The following is a 23229-nucleotide window of genomic DNA, read 5'->3' as shown; positions in this document are numbered from 1 at the left end:
GGGAGCCCCATATGGGGCTTGATTCCAGAACCCTGGGATCATGACCTGAGCCGAAGGCAAATGCTTAACGACTGAGCCACCCAGGTGCCCGAGATTGGAAGTATTTGTGGTAGCCATTGATTGTGTGGCCTTTCTGATTAAATGTTAACTAACATTCCCAGGAGTATGTGTCCCTGATTAAGGTAACTGAAACACTTTAGCTTAAGTTAGTTTGCACATTCATCATGTCAAAGCATTTGAGAGTAATTTACAACCCTTGTGAAATGAGGTATAGAGAAAAAGGGAAAAGTGAATAAAATAAATATCTGGTTTATATTTTTGTGCAAATGCATAGGTCCTATTTGCGGGTTTATTATATTTTTATGTTGACACGTCCTCAGCACATGAAAGAGATATTGTGAAACAGATTTATCAGATAAGAACCCTGTATGTGTCAGGGTGACTTATTAAGTCACTTAGTTCGATAAATATTTATTGAATACCTACTCCGTGCAGGGGATAGAAATGAAAGGGGCAGTTCTTGCTCTCAGCCCATTTTTACTGGTACAGATAAAGTCATGATGTAAGGCAGTTGCTGCACATTTCCAGGAGGCACCACTTGTTATTTATTTATTTTTAAAGATTTTATTTATTTATTTGAGAGAGAGAGAGAGAGGCAGAGAGAGCTTGAGTGAGGGGAGGGGCAGAGGGAGAGGCAGAGGAACAAGCAGACTCTCCGCTGAGCCGGGAGCCTGATGGGGGCTCGATCCCAGGATTGACGCCGAGATCATGACCTGAGCCAAAGTCAGACGCTTAACTGACTGAGTCACTCAGGTGCCCCAGGGAGACACCACTTGTTATAAATGAACAATAGGCCCTGATGTAGTATCTGGGAGGAGCAACACAGTGGCTGAGCAGAGCTTGTTGTTTCCTCTTGAAGTAACCTGGAATATGACTCATCTTGTTGCAAGTAAGAGTTGGATAAAAGAGCATTTGTTTAAAACGTTGTTGGGACATGGAACTCTTCCCAAGGAACCAAAATACCATTTAGAGTTCCAGAGATCCTGAATTCTTGTTTTGGCTGCACTCCTTAGCTTGCAGCTCAGGTAGGAACAATCCCATCTCCTTAATGAGATTCAAGTGATTAATAAACTTGGAGCTCAGAAGGGGTTTAATCTCTAACTAATCTGCTTTTTTTTTTTAAATGTTTGGAAACAATAATGATTCACATGAACATCCAGTAAAAGAAGTCACAGCAGCTTCAACAATGCAATATAAAGTAGCAGGATTTGTATGTATATGGTCCCATTTTACAGAAAGCCAGGAAGTCTGAATCTTACTTCCTGACTGTACTTTAATGGAAAATGAGTTCAGGAGGGATTTTAAGTGTCAAGTGTGAAATAAAGAGGAGAAATAGTCAGAAGACGCTCTTTCCAGGAACTCAGTGGGTACAGGGAAGTTTTTGCCTAAACTCAAAATTTTACTTTCTAGAAGGAGATTAAAAAGGAAAAAAAAGTCTTGGTGATGGCAGGATATGAAGTGCCCAGTTGAGTGGTGCTGAAGAGCTAAGTAGAGGTGGGTAGAGCATCTTTCTTCTTACCAGCATGGGCTACTTTCATAGAAGTAGCTGGCTAATCCTCGGTGAGGATTTCAGACAGCCTAATATTGATTACCAGCCCAACAGCATTCACTGCCATGAGGTGCTGACACCCTCCTTGTGTCTGATAAGGGGGTGATTCCCCCTTCAACTCAAAGCTCCAACTCACATGGCTGGAGGGGCTTGACGGTGGGGAGGCTGAGAGGTATTGAGGGGTCGTTCTTTTACCAGTGACAGTTCCTGAGGTATCTTAGTTGCTGTAATTTTTAGAACTGGCATACGATTTTTCAGAGGACAATGGAGAAATGGCTAAATTAGTATCAAACAATATAGCAACTTTAGTTGCTGTAGCTGAGGAACCTTGAAGGCACAGGTCTGTGCTGCTTGTGGTTATTTAAGTGCTGCGATTTGGAAATGTTGAAACCTGCTTTTGTGCTAAGCAAGACATCTTTGAGGCATGGACTGTGTCTCTCTGTACCTCACTCAGTAGCAGTATATTTCCAGCATTAAGACACATTATTTTGACTATTCATCAGTTGTTTGTGGAGATGAATGGTTGTTTCATTCCTATTTCACAGGTAGTGATGATTTTAAAAATAGTTTTCAAAAGTAACTGATTTAGTGTCTCAAATGAAATATTTTAAGAACTGGGAACAAATAGAAATTATTTCTAGCTTTTTAGCCTTTAGTTTCTAGGCAGTGTGAATATTCCGTAGTGGTTAAGATCACAGGCTTTGGACTCAACCCCAATGGATTCAAATAGTGGCTCAGTTGCTTATGAACTATAAATGTGGGCAAGTTTTTTAATGTTCCTTAAGCCTCAGCTTCCTAATTTATGGGATAGGGATACTGATATTACCTACCTTTTAAGGTTGTTGTGAAGAATAAATGAAATAATCCATGCACTGTACTCAGATTATCTGGCATAGAGCTAACACTCAGAACATATTAACATCATCATCATCATTATCATCATCACCAGCTGAAGCAGCTTAAACAGGATGAAGTAATAGTTAACAATGTAGGAGTGAAGTCCAATTCAAATTGCATATTAGATACTGCCCACAACTAGAGTGAAGGGAAAATTGAGGGTGAACTCTGATACCCAGTGCCTAGGAAATTAATTTATGCTAAAAAGTTATTGCTGAACAGACACTTCACTAAAGAAGATATACAGATGACAACTTAGCATATGAGAAGATGCTCAAAATCATTTGTCATAAGGGAATTGCAAGTTAAAACAATAGTATGATACCAGTACACATTTTTAGAATGGCAAAAATCCCCAAAAAACCTGACAATACTAATTGCTGGCAAGGATGTGGAATAGCACTAACTCTCATTCATCATTGATGGGAGACAGTATGGCAGTGTCTTTGAAAATAGTCTTATCATGCAATCCAGCAACTGCACTCCTGGGCATTTACCAAACTGATTTGAAAACTTACATCTATGTAAAAACCTGCATGCGAATGTTTATGGTAACATTCACATGTTTATGGTAGTTTTAATAATAATCACCAAAAACTGAAGTCAACCAAGATGTCCTCCAGTTGGTGAATGGATAAACAAACTGTGGTATATCTATACAGTGAAATATTATTTAATGATAAAAAAATGAGCCATCAAGCCACAAAAAGACATAAATTAATCCTTAATACATATTGCTAGGTAAAGGCTACATACTATATGATTCCAATATACATACTGTATATTTCCAACATTCTGGAAAAGGTAAAACTATAGTGACAGTAAAACTATCAGTGGTTGCCAGCAGGGAGGGGCTCAGGATTGAATAGGTGAAGCACAGGGGATTTTTTTATGCTGGTGAAACTATTTTGTATGGTACTGTAATTGTGGATGCATGATACTATGCATTTGTTAAAACCTCTAGAACTTTATAGCACAAAGAATGAATCTTAATATGTGAAAAAAAATCATTTAGGAGGTCAGGGGATCCCAGGATTGAATGCAGATTGTGACAAAACAATCTAACTGTATTAAAAATGTATAAAGCAGCTTCACTGAAGGGAGTGATGGAAAAGGGTGCTGACCTAAGTAACTTTGGAAATGAGTGTGTAAGACAAAAGAAACTGTGCATAAGCACTGTACTAGAGTTGAAAAAAGTTGTTTTTCATAGGGATATGGGAGAACAATTCTGATACTGTTATGTATGTATATTGGAATTGAACAAATAAATAAATGAGTTGCAGATGATGGGAGCCAGGTTTCTCATTGTTGGAGTGGGAGTTTACAAATAAGCCAGGAGAGGAGGCTAGAATTATTCATGTGCTAATGGATGAAAGTTGGAGACATCAGTATGACCTCATGCTTAACTTAGTGTAGATAAAAAAAATACATATAGTAATATTTATAAATATGTATATATTCATGTGGGCTAGTTTTTGCACATGTATCTCCTTACTCTGAGAGCTGAGAGTACCTAGAAACAATGACACTGTGATAGGAACAAGCATACCTAGTGCCAGATCTTGGTTTCTAATACTATTCTCTAATAAAAGGAACCAGGTTTCCTTAGAGAGATGGATGATTCCAGAACTGGGCAGGATGTATACAAATGGGGCCTGTAAGCATCTTGTAGTGCCAGAAAGTAAGGAAGTGCTCAAAAACAAATCAAAACAAAACAAAATGACAGTAACGAAAACAAATGGCCAAAAAAAAAATCCCCAAACAACAACAAAAACAAGCCCACAATGATGATTGTATCAAAGGGACACAGGAGCCAACTGAAAGACTCCCAATTGCCTAACTGGAACTATTTGAGTAACAAAATAAAATAAAGTAGTATAGGGTTATAATCCATAATTTCAGTGTCTATGAGTTCATACTGATATTAAGAGAATAGTATGGAAAGGAGGGTAAAAGTGACTTTACAGTGGAGACACCTGGAGAATATTAGCCAAGTGATCAAGGTCAACATCAAAGTGATAAGTCATTTGATAGTATGTATGCATTTTTTATATGATGTGATAAAAATGGTACTTTACCTCTGTGGTCTTCCTCCTCAAAACCTATAACTCTAGTCTGATCATGAGAAAAACATTAGACAAATCCCAGTCAAAGGACAATTTACAAAATACTTGACTAGTACTCCTCAAAACTATCAATGCCATCATAAACAAGGATGTCTGAGAAAGTATCATGGCCAAGAGGAACCTAAGGAGACATGATATTACATGTAATGTAGTATTCTAGATGGGATCCTGGAACAGAAAAGAGGCATTAAGTAAAAACAAAGAAGTATGAATGAAGTATGGACTTTAGTTAATAATAATAATGTATCATTAATGAGTCATTAACTATAAAAATGTACCATTCTAATGTAAGATGTTAATAGGGGAAATTGAATGTGGGGTATATGGGAACTCTGTACTATCTTCATAATTTTTCTATAAAATAGTTTTGAAAATTAAAGTTTATTATAAAAATAATTGGTTTAGTTAAAAGAATTTTAAAAGGTAAAATCATGACTTTTATGCAGAAATAAAAATGAGAGTGTTGAAAATTTTGTTTAACTGATTATGAAGGAAACAGGAAGATGCTATAACAATTTACAGAAGAATCTATACATCAGACACATTTATAGATCGAGAATATTGAAATAAGTGGGCAAATAGAGGCAAAACTAGCTTTTTTCACCATGAGGTAGATAAGTCAATTTTTTAAAAAAAAAGATTTATTTGTTTATTTTTAGAGAGAGAGAAAGAGAAAGAGAGCAAGTGGGGGGAGGGAAAAAGGGAGAGGAACAGAGAAAATCCCAAGCAGACTCCCACTGAGTGCAGAGTCCCATGGGGGGCTCAGTCCCACCACCCATGGGATCATGACCTGAGCCGAGATCATGAGTCCAGCACCTAACCTACTGAGCCACCCAGGCACTCCGAGATAAGTCAATTTAACCTCTACTGGACAACACAGAATTTACAAGTCTATAGACAAGAATTGTTTTGCATTGCAGTTATCTGCAATTTACAGAACTGTAAAATAACACCCATAAAATCAGCATCAGATAACCCAGAGGGGTATGTTCTAGACAATACATAGTTCTCTACTGAAACACAGTCTTTTTCCCCTATGGTGCATTTATCCTATATACCATTTGCTATAATGGTATTTCAACATAACTCAAAAATATTGAGGTTATTCTTGGAGGTTCCACCTTCTTGCCAATTTTGTCTTTGAGACCTTTGTTCATTAACTCCCTTTGTGATTGTCATTAGTTCTGTTCCAAAATATTTTGGCTCTCTGCCTTTTTGGCACATGGTCAGATTAACTTTCCCATCTCTTTTGAAGTTTGGCATAGCCACATGACTTGTGATGACCAATGAAAAGAGAGAGGAAATGATTTCCGTTCCTTCCTGGAGGAAGATTTAAGAGCTGGTGTAAGATTTGTACATTTCCTTTTCCTGCTTTCATGAGTGAGGAAATATGTGTCATTTTCTGTATTATTTTTTTTTTTTTTAGAGAGAGAGTGCATACGGGGCTGGGAGGGGCAGAGGGAGAAGGAGAGAGAGAGAATCTTAAGCAGACTCTACACCCAGTGCTGAGCCTGACTTAGGGCTCTACCTCATGAACAATGAGATTATGACCTGAGCCGAAAAATGAAGAGTCAGACTGCCCCTCCTTATACCTTTTGTATGCCTAATTCTCTGAGTGACTGTGAAGAGCAGAGCCTCCTTGATGACCTGTATTAGACTATAGCATGAATGAGAAATAAACTGTCATTATGTTGTCACTAGAAGAAAAATTACAAGTTTTTAAGTTAGATTGCTTAGGTTTGAATCTTGGCCACACCATTTACTAGCTTAATGATCTGAGGGAAGCCACTTAACCTCTCTCTGTTTTAATTTTCTCATGTGTAAAATGAGGATAATAATGACTATGATGTAAAATCATTGTGATGATTAATTTAATATATGCTATCCTTTGACACAAAGTTAATAACAACTGGGTTCTTGTTTATCCTTTGGTATTTTTGGTTCTGTAACTCAAGATTTGTTACTGGTCTCTCAAATTATACTACTGAATGTAATATATTAAGTACAATGTTGTTGAGAATAGTACAGCTATTCCTATGGGGTAGTGTTGTAGAGACAACTTTTCCACTGACTGTCTCGGAATGCTCCCTGGGAGGCTCACTGGTATCATCTTTCCTGCTAGTGCTTTTTCTGTTGAGTGGTTTGTGAAACATGAGGAAATTGGATACCACACATTAGTATGAGGTGCTACATCAGTTACAGACAGGACAGAGCACCTGAGGAAGACTGAGATTTCTTTCTTGGAATTGGAAATTATTATTCTTTTTCTAGCTCCTGAAGTAGTATTCTTATCTTTTGAAAAATTATTAACCAAATGACTGCTTCACTTTCTTGTAACATTTCTGCTAAGTGAAGTAATTGAAATTAATGAAATGATTATAAAATAGAATAAATATACAATAAAACATGATAAAGTACCTAAGGCTGCTCACATAGGTCATGCATATTCAAATTATTGCAGTTATTATGGACAAAATATGGTATAAAAAGATACACCTGCTATTGTCTTGTGCCCTCTAGAAGAATATATACCTTTAAGAGTGGAATGAATTGGCATATTTTCTATAAATTTCTTGCAGCCATTTTCCAAAAATGGAAGAATATCCAACATTATGTGCAAGCCAATTTAATGTTCATTGCAAACTAAAGCATGTAAGCCCTTTGTGTTTTGATTTATGAGCAGTTTAATTTCCCAGCCTAATGAAAAAGGACATAGAAATGAAATTGAAGGTATATTTATGTTTTTGGTATCTAGTGATTATATTTCTTCTGAAAAGTTGGTTTATATTGAACAACAGCAAATGTCTTAGTCCATTTGGGTGGCTATAAGAGAATACCATAAACTAGGTGGCTTACAAACAATAGTAATTTACTTCTCATAGTTCTGGAAGCTAGGAAATCCAAGATCAAGGTGTGGGTAGATTTGATGCCTGGTGAAAGGCAGCTTCCTGGTTCATAGAAAGCTGTCTTCTTACTATAACCTCACAGGGCAAAGGGGCGAGGGAGCTCTTTGTGGCCCCTTTTTATAAGGGCAATAATCCCATTCATGAGCACTTTGCCCTCATGACTTAATTGCATCCCAAAGGTACCCCCTACAAATACCATCACATTGGATGTTAGGTTTCAACATATGAATTTTAGGGGGACACTCAGATTATGTTAGGCATCTAACTTTTGTTGAGTATTATAATTGCATGGAACCTATGAAATACAAAAAATAAGAGACACCTTTAGTAATTGGGGTCCTTCTCAAAATTCGGGGGGGGCAAAAAGCTTTTAGATGTGGTAAGAATGCCTTGATTAACAATATTGGCATGGAGAAAAGGTACTCATATTTAATTCTTACAGATGTAAGCTTCTAATAAAAGCAATTTAATTAAACAGGTAGAAGTCGAAAATAAAAATATAAGTAGAATTTTAATAAATACACAAACAAATGTTCCTTTAGCTTATGCTTGGAGAAACATACCTGTACTTACCAACCAAGATTTGTCCATTTTTGTCCCTTAATTTTTATGCATACTCCACTCTTGTTCCCACTTTTTGATCATACTGTTTCTCCACATGAAATGCACTTCTTGGAACTTAAGGTCTAATAGAAATTGTGTATTTTTCCAAAATATCAACTGACTTCTCTGGTCAACACTGATCTTAGAATTTCTACAGATGTTGAAGTTGTTATTTTATAACTTAACAGTTATACAATCTTGCATTATTATCTCTATATTTTATGTTTCTGTAATTTTTTCTCTTTGCATTTGGGCTGTGTTGTTTAAGGAAAGCACCCTGTATACAGAATTCTGGGCACTGATAGAGATATCCAGTGCAAGATGATGGATAAATTCTTAATTGCTGGGAATTGAAAGCAATTATATTACAAACATCTTTTCAGGTGAATCTTCATTGGTATTGACAGTGAAGGGAGCTCTGAAAAATTCACCTTATAGATTTGATTTTGGTCGTGGTAAATTCTGATAAAAACAACAGTAAGAGTAGCAGCTAAAATGTATATAGTACTTACTTGGCCATGCATTATATGAAATATGTGACACATGTCACTTTAGTTCTCCCAACAAACCCATGAGCATTGTCAACACTTTACAGACAAGGAAACTGAAGCACAGAAGGCTTATGCTTTTTACTGCAGGTCCCAGAGAGCTGAGACTGATTCCAGAGCCACACTGTCAAGTACTATGCTGATCTGACTGTCACCATAGGGCAGGTGGCAGCTCAGTCAAATATGCTTCTCATTTTGTGGGTCATAAATGAGAAATATTCATATTCTGAGGACCTAAGCGGTTGACTGAAAATTCTGAGCACTTACAGATTAAACATTTAGGGTTTCCATAATAATTGGGGACGATCTAGAATTGAACATAGAATAAAGTGAAGGGAATATAAATTTCTAGCTCTGGTTTTCCTACCAATTTGTTGAATAAATTACAGCAGTAGGTCATCCTGAGATGTAGCATAAAACAGCTATTTTTAAGGTGGAAAAGTGGCTTATAAATAAAAAGATTAAGAATCCATTTTGATTTTTCCTGATAGACTTTTGTGAATAGTGATGTAATTCTTAATAATCTGAATAATTAATACAAAATGAATTTATGAATATACTGGCTAGGAAATTATGAACAACACATGCAGTTTCTCACACTGAAAACATTTAAGAATTTAGAAAAAATCTGCAAATATTTGAATGATAAAGTAAAAATATAAAATAAATTTTTCAGAGTTGTGAAGGATTTGTTTATATGCTATAAAAGTATGTTGGGGGAAGTTTTAAAAAATCAGTTGGATAAAAAAATTGGTTAGCTTGGATTTCGGGTGGGGTAGCTAAGTTCTAGCCAGTGGATTGCTTAATCAGTCATCAGTGTTCAGCTTCTGGGAAGAAACTTCTTCCCAAGTGAATACAGTAGACTCTTGGCTTTCCCAGATTTAAATTTTCAGTTTCCAGTATTGGAATGGACCTTAAGTTCTGCAATGTATTGATTTATAATTCTGTCAAATTGTAAATATGACACTGAGAATGCAAGCCTGATGTGTTGTAGCCACTCACAGCCAAGGAGAGTCTGTACCCACATCTTTCAAGTGTGTATTTTTTTAAAGATTTTATTTATTTATTTGAGAGAGAGAGAGAGAGTGCATGAGCGGGGGGTGGAGGTGGAGGAGAGGGAGAGGGAGAAGCAGATTCCCCGTTGAGCAGGGAGTCTGACTCAGGGCTCCACCTCAGGACCCTGAGACCATGATCTGAGCCAAAGGCAGACCCTTAACTGACTGAGCCACCCAGGCACTCCTCAAGTGTGTATTTTTTATAGAGGAAATCACTGGCTGTTTTGGTAACTACAAAAGCCCAAGGACATCCATCACTAATGGTAATGGTCTACTAGTTCTACTGAAGTTACAATTTTTTCCATTCACTCACTCACTCTGTCATTCATTCTCTCCCTCATCCACTCTCTGAGACCTCCTTTATGCCTGCAAAACCTCCTGCCGAACCTTTCCCACACCTTTGCCATTAGGCTCTTCTCATTTTGATTTATCTTCTAACCAATGGGCTGATTTTTCTGCTCAGTCTCAAAGGCTCTTAAGTATAATATTTAAAGTTGTTTCTTTCATAGCACATCCGTCTTCTTTCCTTCTGTATTCCAAACATGTTCTGAATCAAAGTCAATCTTATTTTGAAGGTCATCTTCCATTGTATTCAAACTGTTGTTTGCCTGTTACAGCTTTTGGTTTGCCTTTGCTTTCTCTCTCATCTTCATGAATCCTGTTTTCTCTTTCATTTTTATGGATCCTTTTTTGCTGCTTTACAACATGTGTGAACTTCCTGTTCACAACATGTCAGGAAATAACTTGTCAAACTTCCGTGGGCATTTTGTGATTTTTTTTTAACCTCTAAAACCTTACATAGACTAAACAGTATCAGGGCAGCAATGCTATGGAGCCCCCAAACAAACCGTGTGGGAGAGGTCAGAGTTGCCCTTGATCCTGCAATGAAAACTCAGGAATAAGTGGTGACATCTGAATATGGAGATTCAGAACATGTCAGGCATAGACTGAACCCACTTCTGGATCTTTCACTCCTATTTTACCTTTCCTAAACAAAATAACAGATTTCTGTTTTCTGATCCCAGTTTCTTCTTTTAGGACCTTCCCATGTTAACATTCTTCATCTCTTTGTGCAATGTTTGCCAAACGTCAGCCATTCACAATCACATATTTTGTTATAAGCTTTCAAACTCAAATTATAATTAACTTGATATCCTAAAAATTTGTCTAACCTAAATATATTCATATGAAGTTTCTCTTTCTAATCATTACCATAAAAAAATCCTCACTATCAATTACCATAAATGTAAATGAGATTAAAAGAAAACGGTCTTTTTATATTTTCTGCTATTGGCCTGTGGCAATTGCTAAACCTGAGTTTATTCTCTTTTTATTGAAAAAGAACAGGAAGTATTCTGGCTATCAGTTGCTGCAAAACAAACCACCCCAAATTTAATGGCTTAAAGTAACATTTTATTACTACCTCTCATGGTTTTGTGGGTTGACTTGGGTTATCTGATTGTTCTTATTTAGTGGTCTCTCATGCAGTTTCTGTCAGCAGCTGGGGGAAGCGTCATCTGAAGGTTTGATTGAGCTGGATGTCATGATGGGTCTCTCATTCAGCTGGGTGATAGACGTTACCTGTTTCCTGAGACTTCTTCTGGGACTGTTTACTACAACACTTACCCATTGCTTCTTTATGTGGTGTGTCTTTCTCACACATGGCAGCTGGGTTCCAAGAGTAAGTGTCCAAAGAGGTCTAGGTGGACACTCTGGGGTTTCTTATGACCTAGTCTCTGAAGTCCCATAACACCTTTGTCACTTTCTGTTGGTTGAAGAGTCACTAAGGCCAGTCCAGATTCAAGGCAAAAAATGGCAAATCATCTTTAATCTATCACAGCTACTGTTAGAGTGGTGTTAAAAACTGGCACCAAACTTAGATGTTCTCCATGATGTAATCAGGATTGACAATGAACCAAAAGGGGAATGGCTTTCTCCCTGTATAATTCAATGTTATTTAATTCTGACTCCATTTATCACCTAAACTCATCTTGGTGCTGCCAGTGACAGTGAGCCCCTCCCCAGTGTATTCATCTTCTCCTGTGTGTCTCTTGTCTTTGAGATTTCAATATTAATTTGCTGGTATGTCCTGGCACTCTCATTCTGAGGGTAACCTTCTGCCTTTTGCTAATGCTGGTAATACAAAGAAGAAAGGTAGAAGGCCAAAAGGAGCATTGTAATGAACAAAATTAGCTTTTTTAAGGCAAACATCCAAATAGTATGTAAGTCAACTTGGAGAGCATCTTTACAAAAATTCTGGAGAATCTGTAGAAACAGCTACACTGTTTGTAGATTTAGAAACTTCTCTGGCTTATTTGGAAGGACTATTTGAGAGGAGGATTCTCAGTAGACATCTTTCTTCATGGGTCAGACTTCTGATTCAAATGTATGTGGGTGAAATATTAATGTTTTTCCCAGGGGATAGGTCGTATAGTTCTGCTTCTAAGACAAAATAATTTGAGTACCAACATCTGGGTGTATTATGGAAAATTTTAAGGTTGTGCAGTTTGTCAGGAATAGTAACCCAAACCAATACTTATAATCAGCATTAATGAAGTTATGGCAAGCTATTATGAAAATTAATAAACAAATAAGGTGTAGTTTTTTTCTCTTTTAGGAAAAGCACATAAAAGGACCTATTTTTTTTGAGAAATGCACAGACTATTAAGCTTAAATTTGGAGCCAAAAGTCATTCATACCAATTGATGGTATGAGATTTTTTTGAATTGGTATATTGCTCTGTATCTGCATCTAGTTATTATGTACATATATTTCAGCTAAAGATATACAGATTCAGAACCTTTCTTTCATACAAGTGTCAGTTTTTCCTTTAGCATTGTTCAGTAAATATGCTGAATGATATATTAGTTCATTTTGAACAAGCAATTTTTTCTAATTTACATTATCATTCAGCACAAATGGCTTAACTGTCAAGGTTAAATCTCCCTGGCTCTGTACTCAGTGACATTAAGCAAGTAAATGTTGTTTATTTGGTATTAAGCCTTAACTGTAAAGAGGTGTTAGGAGTTTCCAGGCAGTTTTGGATACAAAAATTCTCTTGACCCCATTAGATTTTTAAAGAAGTGAGATAGATACTAGCTGATGCTTGAGATATGTTTTAGATAAATACTTAAGATGCTCTGAGTGGAATCCAGACTAACATTGTTGTCACTGGTATGGTTTTTAGCTCTGAAGATTTCTGAAATGGATTATTTTTTGAAAGTTGTTAAGCACTGGTAGGGAACTCTCTTTTTCTCTCTTAAATTACACTAGATCCTACAGTTTGAAAAGTATTTATGGACACAATACGATGAAGTGTTAATGATGGAAATGTATCTTTGAACTTTCTTTTGTTGCATGTGTGTTAAATCACTGATGAGTCACTGTCTCTACTTTTGCTTAATTTCAAGATTAAATTCATTCATGAACATGATATTTATAAAGAGTTGTTAATAGCTTAGATGTTACAACAGTAAATGAAATAAAGGATCCACAATTATGTACACATCTGGGCACAATAACATGAAAATAAATATACCTAGAAAAATATCTGGAGAAAAATATATCATAGTCATTGTCTTAATATACTTAGATGATATCTATTCCCTTTGGTGATGTTTTTTCTTAATGCTTTTCTTTAACTTTAACTTTTCTGGAATGAGAACATTGTAGCATGGGAATGTGTCAAATAACTAAATGAGATACTGTAATCGCTAATGTTTATTCTTCATCTTAATTGTTAGTTTTAAAATTAGATTCATGAATAAACAAAGGAAAATTTTCTAGGTCAGTCATTTTCTGGCTTCATTTGTGCCAGAGTGACATTTATTATACACACTTCCCTCCTTTTAGTTTATACATTTGTATTAGTGGTCTTATGAGCACTCCAGGGGGACACAGCCCCACTTCCAGGTGATGAGGCAGTATGTTCCTCTATGGTGGATGGAGATGTCCCCTCTTTCACTCTTGGTTCTGTGGCCAGGCCATTTCACTTGGAAATGATGCACCTCTGTTATTAGCAGACTAGCAGAAGTGGCCTGGGCCATTTCTGTGACTCACGATGACTCATTGGGATCTTCAGCAAAAATTCCTTCTTTTAATTGTCAGCTTTCAGGAGCTTCAGAAGTTTAGGTGGAAGGGATGTGAGTGAGTGAAGGATATTTTATAGGAATAATCAAAGGCTGAGCATTTTATACATTTTGATTCTGGAGTAGAGGATGGTAAAGCTATGCATTTGGATTCTGGGCAGATGGAAATTCTCACAAAAAACCATGGAAAAGGTAAAAACAGTGCCTAGGTAACTAGCAAAATAAATGGTACGGAGTACTTTTTCCATCTTTGTTTCTCATTCTTTGACTCGTATCATCTTTCATCCTTTCTGTAGTCGATCATGTGAGGCTACAGAATAATGGAGAAAAGAGAAAACAATATACTTAATGCCAATCCATTTACTGAATCCAACTTATTGCCTGAAGTTATTCTGTTGCTATTTTTGTCCTGTAATAAACATGTCTCATTGAGTAAGAGAGAAAAGGAAGTCATCCCCAGGGGGTGAATCTGCATGGAAGAGTGTGCAGTAATTTGTGCAAATGACTGCTAGTCATAGAACTTCTGGAATAAAGAAAAATTCATTACTGCTGCTTTAGGTGAAAGTGGTAAAAGTAATTGAAAGTAGTCTGAAAAGGAATATGTGCCACTTGGGTTCTTATAACTAGATCACGCCTTTATAAAGAGAAGATAGTGGCCTTTTAGCATATAAGACTTACCACATATCCCAACCTCCCATTTTAAAGAGATGATTTTGAAAATAATCAGTCAAGGAGAATCTTCAATTACTACTTTGTTCAAGAAACCATACAATTTGGGTTGTTAGAAACATGACTCCAACAGATGTGTTCTTCACAAAATAGAATACATGAAAACTCTGTGACTAAACTAAACCTCACATGTTTTGCAGTTGAGCTATTTAGTGCAGTATCTTGAGTAAAAGATGTGTTTGGATTCTTTTACGTTTAATGACTTTGTGTGAAAAATTAAGGGGTTAAAAATAAAATGAAATAACTGAGTCTTTTATTTTCCTTCCTAGTAGTTTATTGTGTAAAGAGACTTTCTTTTCCTACTATGCTTTATCCTTTGATACTTTTCATCTTCTTGCAAGCTTAAGAAAAGTGATGTATGTTCTAGATCTGTAGTTTATCAATTTGTATCAAACAGCTGCTTGTATTAGTGGCCAGGCCGGCTGAGCTACAAAGTATGGACATTGAAATTTCTGAATTCTGTAATCTAATAGGTCATCTGCCTCCATAATTTTTAGAGAACCATTTTTGCACTACCCGGACACATCTTGAGGGGCGTTTGCAGTTTTATTAATTGCATTTGTAACTCACAGAAATTCTTACATAAGGAGAAGAATGGGTGAAGTCCTTCAAAGTTTTTCAAAGTTTTTTTTATTCTGTCTGGAAAGGGTTTATTTTATCTTCTATTATCTCCTTTTCTATAGAGATAGTCTGCTGAATAATGTAGAAAATTACTCTTTATGATATTCACGCTTTATTCCGTATCAAAGCTCTGAGAGAGCAGATGTTATGGACATCAGGGTTATGAGGGACAGGTTGGCTGGAGATTGGCAGGGAAGGTAAGTGAGGGGTTAGGGCTAAGTCACATTCTGTGCTTGCTCTCTTAAATTTCACATGGATAGATTCTGACTGTTTTGAAAATAAGGGCCACCTTGACAGGTAAATGAAAGTGGGTGGTGTCTCAGAAGGGAAGTTACAGACTAGGCAGTGTCTATTGCCGGCAGCCAAGCCCAGGCTCTTACTGTCCCTATAACAGTGTTTAGATCAGGCCTGTGGAAGTCATTTCCATTCTATTCTTCCCTGTTGCCCCACTCACTGCAGAGCAGCATTCTGGAGCAGTTGCTATAATTTATACTAATCAGAAGATATTTTATTTTTTAAAAGAGGATAAAGTCATTAACCTGGACGAGAATTATAGGGGGCTCAGCTGTTGCTTATAAGGATCAGCAGCTTATAAGGCTGGTCCTAATCTCTCCACACAAATTCCACCCATTTTTTTTCCCCTTTCATGGCAGAAGCTACCAGAAGCTACCACAAATGGTCCTGGTGAAGTTTGTCTTGCTGTTTAGAGATGGCCTTATTGACTATGATTTCAGGGGTATTAGAATGGACTTCTTGCCCCCCTCCAACTAACCTACCTACCAACTAACAAACAAACCAACTCAGCAACCGATCTTTTTACCATGAGACAGAGCCCTTTATTCCCATGTTTAAAGCCACTGTGAAGTATAAACGACTATGGTAAAATTCTTTGTTGAATGTTTCTATTACTACAAGGTCAGTTTAACAAGGCAGGGGAAATAGAGAAGTTAAAGATGTTCAGGGAAGTTACTGAAACTATGGGCTCGGGTCACTTTACATGTATATTCCCAATTTTGTTTAGGGCTAGACTGTTAAATACCCTTCATGGAGCAAAACTGGGCTATTTTAGAATAAATTCTCTTGAATGGTGAATGAGTAAGACATGTCTGACTAAAGGATCCAAAATATTTCCAAGTTTCTTTGTTTTAGGCTTCTAGGAGCCTCCCCATACTTTCTCTCTTTGACCATTGCTACTCATACTGACTGCAGGGCCCTTCAACAGTAGCTCATTACACAGTCACAATCTGATGAGATGTGGCTAGTTTCAGTGCTTTGGTCCTGTGGAAGGGGGTTGTGCTGAGAACTTGGGTATTTTCTTTAGCCTGTGATGGTTTAGGAATTGTTATCTTGAGACATCTCTCTGCCACACCTTTCTAGATACTTTGGCTTTCTTGATAACTCACTAGTGTGTGTGTGTGTGTGTGTGTGTGTGTAACAGAAAGGTGTTTCTAATGTAGTTTAATTCAAGAACTATTCCTTAGTCACCTACTATGATTAAGACACTGTTCCACAAAAAAACCCCAAAGACACCATTCTAGGCACTGCAGGGATTTGGAGTGAGGCATAGAGACTGTGGCCTTGAGTTAATATTAAAAGTGGGATGAGGAGATGGGGTTCGGAATGGTGAAGAAATAGAAGACAGCATTTTAAGCATTTCGCTGTATTAAAAGAAAGGAAAATCCCAACTACTAGGGAAGGTATCCTGATTTGCCCAGGTCTGCTAGTTTTGTTTTGTTTTCTCCTTCTGCTTTGGTGAGGCTTAGGATCAATCTATAAAAAGTGAAAAATTAATAAAGAAAGTATTTTAAAGTACCTGCTTCTAGGAACAAAGCACATATGAGTGGAACAGTTACTAGCTCTTTAAAAGGCTTGCCCTTGACTTAAAAGAGAACTTTAAAAGAAATTTCAGTGAATGGGGTGGGCACCATTTCTTAGCATTCTCAATTATTCAGGAGCTCATTATCCAGTTGGAGAATTATCTAAGTTGCCCTCTTTTTCTCCTCCTTTTATTTTTGCCTCTTGTGTGATCTCTGTGTCCTTTTTATATATTAATTCCTCCATAGCTGGTAGGAAGGAGAATAAAAAGATTAATCGCAAACCTTTAGGTAGATTGGTTAGGAAAAGGCTCTGATGTTTGGGCAAAATGAGGGTAATTGGTGGATTGCCTATTTGTTCTGGTTCGTTATCATCATGGATAATGATTGATGGAAACCAGTGGAACTGGGCATGTTGAATGGCTTAAAATGTAGGTGTAGGAGGAAGGTTCAGTTTTTCTCTATTTTATACATTGTTCCAATAACCTGCATTATATAATGATTTTGTAAAGTCTTTGTTTTTTTTTTTTTGAGTACAGTATTTAAATTTCAGAGTCTAAAATAAACATCCTAGAAGAGTAACCTGGGTTAAAATGGTTATAGCTGCAGGGATGTGCTGTGACATGCTTCCAGAAATCTGTAGGGCAAATATGAGAGTATTTTGGCTCTAATGCTCCTTAGCCAATTAGAGTTTATGGCAGCTGTCATTCAATATTAGTGGCCTATAGTTAAAAGATGAATACTTTAAAATGAATGTGTTTATGGTTCCTTCTCTTATCTCAAGATAAGTGGTTTGGCTTGCCAGCAGGTGGTTTTTTGTTAGGATCCCTTCTAGGATATAAATGGACAGGACCTGGTCTTCCAAGGGATTTCTTTCTTCAGCTCTTTTAAAAGTAGTGTTAGCAAGGGATAATAAGATAAAATGCCTGATGGATCCCTGAACCCACTTTCAGTGAGTTCGTGGGAGTTCATAAATGTGCAGCTGGGGAGTGTTCTTTAGAGCCAAGAAGATTACTGTTCATGTTGACTTTGTGAAGGCAGCACGTCCACAGCACCTTTTCCATAACCACAGAAATCAAGTCAGAAGTATCTCTCTCTCTTTCTTATATTCAAAAACACTATTGAAATGATTGATATATTTTGAAAGAGTAGTTTATAAGAGAGGCATAAGTTAAAATTCTGACCTTTGGATAAAATTTTATAAAGCCCTTTTCTCTCCTTGTCTCACCTCCTTTACTAGTTCCTTTTATAGGTTGTGGCCACCAAGCACTTTATGATGTTTTCTGCCATATTGGCATCTAAATATTGCAGAGATGGTTTGGATAAAGACATGTTAGAAGTAAACTTTAGACATAGAATTTTGGAAAATACACATTAAATATACACAGTTACAATGAAAGATTAAATAGAAATCAATGTTTGATATAAGGATTAAAGAATTTATTAAAGTCAATTAACTCCAAAGGGAAAAGGCAATAAAATAAAACCAATAGAAAGGTCAAAAAAATTATGATTTTTCTTGTGGTGGAATGATTGATGTAGCGCCCCATGCTGTTCCCTAATAATTTAGGATGGTATTTGGATGACTGTGCTTGTTTTGCACTTTGTACTGGGGATGAGTTGGGCAACGATTCCAAGGCTGATGATGAGTAGAGAAGTTACTTTCAAATTACCTCTGGAACAAACTTGTCTGAATTTCAAACTCATCCCTTCAACTCTGATGTGACAGCTCCATGTTTATGTCTCACAGTATCTCAAATTTTACATGTTTAAATTTCTTGGTCTTCCCCTAGAAATATGCTTCTCTTCTGGTCTTCATAAGTAAATAATGTCTCTATCTTCTTAGAACCTTGGGAGCCATCTTTGATGACTCCCTCCACATTTAGTGCATATCAATTCACCTTGATTGCACTTCCAAAGTGTACCTTTTTAAAAAAAAGTTTTTATTTAAATTCCAGTTAGTTAACATGCAGTATAATATTAGTTTCAGGTGTACAATATAGTGGTTCAACATTTCTGTACAACATATGGTGCTCATCACAAGTGCACTCCTTAATCCCATCACCTATTTAACCCATCACCCCAAAGTATACCTTTACCCCACCAACTTCCCAACCGCACCTCCAAGCTAACAACTGAACCTGGACTTCTGTAGTAACCTCCTAACTGATTTTATAACTTCCATGTTTTACTTTTTTTTTTAGTTTACTGAAGTTTCATTTTTCAAAATGTACAGTTGGTGCCTCTTCACCGGCAGCTGGGGTGCTCCACCCTTGGTGTTTCTGGTATCAATTATGTGAGCTCTGTGCTTTAAAACCAGTCTAATAAGTCCTTTACTAAGGAGCACCTGAAGGGCTGCCCTGGCCAGGGGACCTTGAATCTTTAGTCTCTCAGAAACAACAGCTATGGTTATAAGCTTATAGTTGGGTTCCCTTATAGAGTTTGTCATATGTTGGTTTGTTAAACAAGAGCAGGTTATTGAGCTTGTCCCGAACTTTGTCTTTGGACCACTTCTTTTTGGTCTTGCCCCCATATTTATTCACTGGGTCTTTGTCTTTTTTGGCCTACTTTCTGGCATATTTCTTCTTGTTGTTGTCCTTGGGTGGCACTGTGAAGCTCAGAGAACAGTGGCCACCCTGCAACCTCACCAAGATGTCAGACAAAAAGAAAGCTAACTTCCTTCAAACTCTTCCCCACACAATGGTTAGAACTGGGATAAGCCACACCACTGTAATGTGGTATCCCCAAAATAGAGCATTTCAACCAAGGTAGACGTTTAATTCTCTCTCAAGTAATATTTAATCTAGGTGGGAGTTTTCAGCTAATGGTCTGTTCTACTATTGTCAAAACATGGTTTCTATTTTGGGCCCCAGGCTCCACTTTCAGCAGCAGGTAGGAGGGAGAGGGCCAGGGGAGCACATACCTTGTTCTTTTAGGGAGACTGCCCAGGAGCTTGGAGCATTTATATATCTTCCTGAAGGTTACACGGTTATTTGATGGCCGAGCTGATTGGATCTGAGGTTTGTGTAACTCAGAAGCTGTGAGACCACTCTTAGGGGGAAAGAAAACATATAACTATTGCACTCCAAATTAACACGAACCTATTAAAATTCATATTTTGAAATAATTATGTAATGTTTTCAATTATTTAGAGTATGGCACTATTAAGAGTGAAAAGATAAATAGAAATAAGACTATTTGAAAAGTATATCTGTGGATCATGGGAAACAAATATATCACCACCATAAGGAAAAAATATTCACCTTCTGATGGTGTTGGAAACAGAGGTGAGAAAGAGAGTCTCTCTTGTGGGAGTTCTTAACTGCATGGAGCAAAGTCCTCAATAAAATTAAAAACTTAATTTTCAATTCCATTTCTTGGTTATAGTCACTAAATAGCTCTAGTAGAGAAGTGTTACAAAGTGTAAGTGGCTGCTCTCTCAAGTTACCATCAAGGAGAGAACAGGTGAAGTCAGACTTCAGGATACCTAAAGCTATGGCCTTAACCCTGGGTGCTGACCCCTGGCTATCTCCATGCCTATGAAATCAGAATTCTGGAGATGGGCCCTGTATTAGTTCACTAGGATGGCCGTAACAAAGCACCACCGTCCAGGTGGCTCACAATTATTTGTTTATTTTCTATGATTTATCTTCTCATGATTCTGGAGATCAGAAGTCAGAGATCAAGGTGTCTGAGGGTTGGTTTCTTCTGAGGCCTCTCTTCTTGGCTTGTAGATGGTAGTCCTTTCCTTCCTGTTCCTTCCTAGGTCTTCCCTCTGTACCTGTCTGTATCCTAATCTCCTCTTCTTCACTTTCTTCCCTATTTTTATAAGGATTAGGGCTCACCCCCATGACCTCATTTTACCTCTTTAAAGAACCCATCTCCAAGTACAGTCACATTCTGAGGTACTAGGTATAGGACTTCAAGGTATGAATTTTGAAGGGACACAATTCAGCTCATAACAAGACCAAAGAATCATTGTTTTTAACCCCTGCCCCCAAGTGGTTCCAATGTGCAGCCAAATTTGACAGTCAGCGTCCTTTGCAGGATTCTCAAACCTGGCTCCATTAGAATCATCTGAGTAGCTTAAAAAAAGTAAAAAACACCAATACTTAGGCATCACCCTCAGAGGTTTGATTTGATCTGTGTGGGATGGGCTATTGTTAGTTTCTAAAAGCTCCCTGGTAACTTAAATATGTGGCCAGGTTTGGACACCACTGTCCTAATGGTTGTATTTCTTAACTATAAATGAAAGCATATTCTTATCTTTCTCTAAATTTTTTCTTTGAAAATTCATAAGAAACACACCTTCTTTTTTATGAAAGATGTATATTCAACAAAGTAGTATTTAGATCTAAAAAAGAGCTAAATACTTCCAAGGTGGTATAGTTTCACATGTCAAGCATGAGTTTTGCAATATAATTTTGCATTAGGCTTACTGTGTTTTTCTGCTTAATGAAAATAAATCAAAGCAACTTGGGTATATCATTCAGAAAGCCAACGAAGTTAGGTAACTGACACTTTAATGATTAAGTTGACTAAAATGTGATAACTTTTAGTGAGGAATTTTTTAAAATGTAACTTTTTTACTTTATTGTTTTTTAGATCACAGAATTTCCCTTTCAGCAAATACAAAGTTTATTAAAAATTTTTTTAATTGAAGTATAGTTGACATACAGTGTTATATTAGTTTCGGGGGTACAACATAGTGATTTGACAATTCTGTACATTGCTCAGGCTTGCCATGATAAGTGTAGTCACCACTGTCACCATACAATGTTATTAAAATATTCTTGACTATAAGTGCCAATTTTCATCTCTGGGACTTATTTATTTTATAACTGGAAGCTTGTACCTCTTAATCCCTTTTGCCTATTCCTAGGGAGGAAATTTTTTGATTAAAATGATGTTTTTTGGCTTTTGGAAGGAGGCTGGATTTTCCTTTCCAGATGATATCAAAATCTGATGGAAATTCATTGATTTCATCAGGCCAATTTCTGTGTTTTGAAGTGAAGCCACTTATCTGGCATTTTTCATTACAGCTTGATGACAGCTGGCTGCATCCCAGAATGCAGTACTGTGACAGAGATTATTTTATGAAGTCATGGATCAGCTGCCTTTGTAACTTGCTTTAATTGATTATGTGTACGTTACTTCACTCTCTGGGCTTAAAAGAAGGCTGCACTTAGGTGAGGAAACAATGTTATTGTTTCATTGATGAAAGACCATTTCTTTTATGCTATGTTATACTATCTTTCCCATTGTGCCTTAATAATATTTTTGGTTTCAGTTTTTTTTGACAGTTGTTTTTAAATACTATAATTTCTATTTTGAGTGAATTATGTAGCTTTAGAAGCGGTATTTAAGATCACAAAAACATAATTTGAACTATATAAGTATACTGTTCCAGGAGCGTAGTTGATTTTTATTTGTCCTTTCTCTGTTGATTTCTGACAGAGATCTGAGGAAATGAGCTTTTTTTTTTTAAGATTTTATTTATTTATTTGAGAGAGAGAGAGCGAGCATGAGCAGGGGGGTGGGGGCAGAGGGAGAGGGAGAAGCAGACTCCTCACTGAGCAGGGATCCTGGCTCGGGGCTCCATCCCAGGACCCTGGGATCATGACCTGAGCCGAAGGCAGACGCTTAACCAACTGAGCCACCTAGGCATCCCAGGAAGTGAGCTTTTAAGTAAAATAAAACAAACAAGAAAAAACTTCAATTATTATTACAAATGTGCAGTACATAGTCACTTTCTAAAGTTGTGGGGTACCCATGTCTTGCTAGAACTATAAGAAATCCAAGGGCTGAGATTAAATTAGATCTAAGTATATCAATAAGCGTAGATACCTCTACTTTTGCTTTTCAGTTTATCCATTTTCATCTTTTTTTAAAGATTTTATTTATTTTTTTGAGAGAGAGAGAGGGAGCGCAAGAGCAGGAGGAGGGGGAGGGGCAGAGGGAGAGGAACAAACAGGGAGCCAGAAGTCAGGCTCGATCCCAGGAGCTTGAAATCATGACCTAAGCTGAAGTCAAACGCTTAACCAAGTGAGCCACCCAGGTGCCCCTATCCATTTTCTTCTTTAATTTCCCTTCATACCACCATCTAATGTCTATTTTTCCTTTCCTTCCCTTTCCTTTCCTTTCTTTCCCTTCCTTTTCTTTCTTTCTTTCTTTCTTTCTTTCTTTCTTTCTTTCTTTCTTTCTTTCTTTCTTTCTTTCTTTCTTTCTTTCTT

General features: G+C 37.0%; 1 protein-coding gene and 1 pseudogene across 5 annotated transcripts in view; one reads left to right on the top strand and one right to left on the bottom strand.

Moving 5' to 3' along the window:
• The window catches only part of PLCL1 (phospholipase C like 1 (inactive)), a 336787-nt gene that overhangs the window by 104384 nt on the left and 209174 nt on the right, over nt 1-23229 (top strand). The gene's annotated exons all lie outside the window — the stretch shown is intronic.
• Nucleotides 19213-23229, bottom strand: part of LOC112836231 (small ribosomal subunit protein eS25-like) — a 12784-nt pseudogene continuing 8767 nt past the window's right edge.

Source organism: Callorhinus ursinus, unplaced genomic scaffold, assembly GCF_003265705.2.
Source record: "Callorhinus ursinus isolate GAN/ISIS: 27379988/994484 unplaced genomic scaffold, GSC_fseal_2.0 scaffold2, whole genome shotgun sequence".
Taxonomy (NCBI): domain Eukaryota; kingdom Metazoa; phylum Chordata; class Mammalia; order Carnivora; family Otariidae; genus Callorhinus; species Callorhinus ursinus.
This window is presented reverse-complemented; position numbering and strand designations above follow the sequence as displayed.